This window comes from Pristiophorus japonicus, chromosome 11 (assembly GCF_044704955.1).
Source record: "Pristiophorus japonicus isolate sPriJap1 chromosome 11, sPriJap1.hap1, whole genome shotgun sequence".
NCBI classification, from domain to species: domain Eukaryota; kingdom Metazoa; phylum Chordata; class Chondrichthyes; family Pristiophoridae; genus Pristiophorus; species Pristiophorus japonicus.
Window position 1 is genome coordinate 51203769 of NC_091987.1, and position 4349 is coordinate 51208117.

At 45.4% G+C, this 4349-nt stretch overlaps 1 pseudogene; it reads right to left on the reverse strand.

The window, feature by feature from the left end:
- Positions 1 to 1764: 1764 nt before the first annotated feature.
- On the reverse strand, positions 1765 to 2002 carry LOC139276607 (U2 spliceosomal RNA; annotated as a pseudogene).
- Between the last annotated feature and the right edge of the window lie 2347 nt (positions 2003 to 4349).

A 4349-nucleotide genomic window follows, 5' to 3' on the forward strand; every position in this document is an offset into this window, starting at 1 on the left:
TACCAGCGTTGAGAATGAAAATGGCAGCCCTGACATCAAATCAGCATTGCACTACATACTTCTGACACATGCTTCCAGCGCCAACGCTAACGCTGTCGCCAAGATGGTGTCCGGCGCGGCATGTACCAGAAGCGTGTGTGCGCGGCTGGATGCAATTTTTGTCGCAAAACGGCACCCATTGTGCCTAACGATCGGGCACTATGTTGCCAAATTTTTCGCCCAGAATATTAATATTGCAATAGACTAAATATTGTGATAGTGTAACAAATTAGCCTCCTACAGTAAGTTTGATATATATATATATATTAACTAGTTGCTTTCACATGTGTTTGTATCACTGATTTGTTCATGTGTGTCAAGGTGAGATTGAGTTAACTGTCTTAATATTGATAGCTGGTAAGTGTTGGTGAAAAACCTGCCAAAATTTACATGGATGAGTCACATTTCTTAGTTTGGTTACCATGACAACAGATGCTCTGGGTTTCTGGCCCAATATCTGATGGCCTAAGGGGTAGAAAAGAAACATCTGTGCAGTCCAGAGCAAAGATCAGTCATTTTGGATGGGATTGAGTTCCACCGAGCTATTCTTCAGACCTTACAAAGGTTTCAGAGTTTTATTTTTGCTCAGAAATGAATTCTGCAGCATACAGGAGTTAATTTCTCCAGGAGACTAAATTCTCAACAGTGTGAGCAAAAAGTCAAATTATATTCATTGCAAATTTGAAAACAGTGTCCATTTCTTCTTTTGTAAAGCTTCTTGGGATCTTTTTCTATGTTAAAGGCACTATATAAATACAAGGTGTCATTATTAACAACTTCATTTCTGAGACTATTATTACATTTTACTGAACTATATGTTGATAAAAATGGCATTGGTGTGAACCTGCATTTAATCACATTCATAGACTGAATGACACTTGGTAGCAATGAGATATATGTTGTGCATCTCAAGTCATCAGTTGAGAGTAGAGGTTTGAATAGATTTTGGAGATTAGCGTGTGTGAGAATGGTTATGGAGGTAATTTATTATGCTGTTTAGAGCAGCATGCACCACTCAATCTCGCATGTGCGTGAATGAAATAAAAGCGATCGTCACTGACTACATAACTGGGAAAATAATTAATTTCCAGCATTGTCATTCCTGATTTTGATGAGTGCACTGCAAAGTAGGGAACTGCAAATTATGTTACAGTGTTCTGGCACCACAATCTAATTCCAGTTAGAATGAGTCACTGCCGGCAAAGTGCCAGGACACTCTGTCTTGTGTGCACTAAATGGAAATAGGTATGAGGATTCCAATAAAGATAGAAACCTGAAACAAAATGCATCTTTGTTCAGTTTGGTCATTAAATACTTCAGCAGTTTCATTTTTATATTAGCGGTTCATTGTATCAGCACCTGCGAATGAAAATGCATAGCCTTTTTTGATATGGAGTGATATATTTTGAAAATATTAGATGTAGGATATTGACTATAGATACAGATTATAACATCATTCCACTCCATGGTCGAGTGCGGGGCAGAAGTGACCTCGCAGTGGGTTTGCCGCCCCCATCAGTCATCAGCGCCACGGTGATTACAACGTCCCTCTCCTTCTGTTAAAGGGGTGGCCATTGCGAACTCTGCAGATTTTTTATTTTTTTTATTTTTTTTAAATTATTCATAGCCAATCTTTCCAAATCTTTGTCAAATCACAAACGCCAGAGGTCACCTTGCACACATCAAGGATCACTTTGCGCCAATGCTCTTAGCCAAAAGGCCGAGAGCCACTGCACCGTTCCTGGAAGTACTGCAATACCAGGTTCGTGCCATGGAGGTGGATGGGTCAGCAACCCCACACACCTCCGTGGAGGTGGATGGGTCAATCCACCCCACCTACCTCCTATTTCCAAAAAGCATAGGAGAACCACCTTCCTGATCCAGGGAGAACCACTTTGGGGTCATGGTTACTCCCCTGTCAGGTCAGTTATGCATGATCTTAGCCAAAAGGCCGAGAAGAACGCAGCAGATATTTTAGTTAGGTCCACCGGGTCGCCAGGGAGGGTTTCGGCTGGGCCAGTGGCCTAGCACCAAGGGGGGGGGAGTGCCAGACTGCCTGTTGGCGGCCCAGCCAAACCTGGGGGCATAATAGTCGGGCTGACTTTGCAATCGGCCGACAAAAAAAAAATAACATGGTAGCCGCGGCTGTGCGCCCTCCCCTTTAAGGGTGACCATGCTGCCATTTCACACAGAGTGCACCGACAGAAAAAGCTGTCGGGGTCACTAGCCAGTGGCGAGGCCTCTTTTGCGGGGCAATTTCGGGTAAGGGGCAATTTTGCGAGGGGGTCCCCGCCAGTCGGAAAGGGGTCGGCGCATGCACTGAGGTAGGGCAATTTCTAAAATGGCGGCCCCTCCAATCGGGAGGAGCAATTTCTGCCCCATTTTCTATATTTGCTGAACCAGTAATTGAGTTTTTATGTTGTATGAGACTAGTAGTGGATACTTCCATGAAACCAGGGGAGTTGACACTTAGGGGCTGAAATTACCCCCCCTCCTTAAGCTCCATTACCGTCTCTAAGAGGCGGCAATGGAGCGGATAAGCCTCACTGTCCAGGGGCAGATGGATGGGCTGACCCATCTGAAATTGTCCCCGGGTCAGGAGCGGCTGGAACGGGTTTCTGTGCCACCCATATTGCCACTGCATCGGGCACGCACCGACCACCGGTGCCCCCTTACCGACCCCAGTGGGAAATTGCCCCGCGGGAGCGGTGCCGCCGCTTGTCAGTGCCACTGGCAGCTTTCCCCCGCGGGAAACTGTGTGTGCCTGGGTGCCGCATCTGACTGAAACTCTCCCTGGTGACCCAGTGGGCCTAAGTAAACTAAATGCAGAGTTCGCAGTGGCCCCCCCCTTTAACTGAAGTGGGAAGTGGGGGGGATGTTGTGATGCAGCAGCGCGGCACTGACGACTCGTTGGGGCGTCCGACCCGACTGAAGGGCACTTCTGTCCCTCAGCGTTGCCCCGACCGGAACTAGAAGTCAAAGAGGCGAATATCGCTGCAAAATCCGCCCCATGGACAGGGGCAGGAGAAAAATCTTAAATATAGGTAAATGCCCTTACTCTTAGTCGGGGGGCAATTTCGGCCCCTTTGTTCCATTCAGGCTCCAGATCCTGGAACCCTCCTCCCAGTATTGTTGGACTCCAGTGCTCCACCTGTCCAATCTTGCCATGGTCCAGGCAACCTATCCCATGGACGAAACATCCCAGAGCCCCACCTCACTGTGCTGCTATATCCAGGTCCCCCCAAACCCTGTCCCAGTGCTACCTCACACCAGGACCAAGTCCCAAGTATTTCCAGATTTCTGGAACTTCGTTACATGCTAAGTCCACTCCCTAAAAACTGCCAAAGCACAAACTTCCCAGTGTCTCAAAACCCAACAAACTATTGTAAAACTACAAAGCGTTTACTCTTTTAGTGCTGCTAAAATCCAGGACTGTCCTCTCTGCTGCAAAACCTCAGGATCACCAGCACATTTGAGGCAATCTGCTGGACAGCAACCCCTGTGTTGCCAAAGGCCAGCCTCCCCACCTTGAACTCATTGAAAGCCCCAACCCAGACCCATAGCCCTAAGCAGCAGATAAAATCTATCTTTCACTTTAAAACATGCAGGATATTAAAAATGGAGTACTCAGCCAAAGGATCATATAAATAAAATCCAAATAAAACGCAAAATCCTGCAGCTGCTGAAACAAATACACACAGAATGTGATTCAGCAACTCATGCAGATAGAAGAGACAAGTTAACACTTTGGGTGCAGAACCTTTTTCAAAACTGAGTCCCTATCTGAAACTTTTGGCTCTCTTGATACAGTGCAGGGCTCTTATTGCGAGCAACTCTTCCCCTCCCGCCATGACCTGGCATCTGAGATGGCCTTAAATGGGTATTAGGGCTTGAGAACGTAGGTCACATTTATCAAAATATGACCCTGTCGGATGGTCCTTTCTTGGCACTTACAATACTGCTATATTTCCAAAAAACCTTGAGCTGATAGATGTGAGGACCTTATCTTGACAGAGTGAGGGTATAAATATGGAATTATGTTTTAGTTCGGAAAGCAAACATAACAAAAACATAGCGTAGATTTAGCACTCTGCCAATATTTTATTACACCTGCAAGATGTCTAAAAAAAGATTTATGTCTTTAATTTGAAAGACGTTATCCTTTTTGCACTTCAGTCAAGAGTAATGTCACTCAATCCTTTTGAACGCTGAGTTTCTTTTGCAACTTGTTTTATGTTAGATGTAAAAGAATTTTGAAAGCAGTAACATTACATTACAATTATGCACATTCTTTCCTGTTCATGATTAAT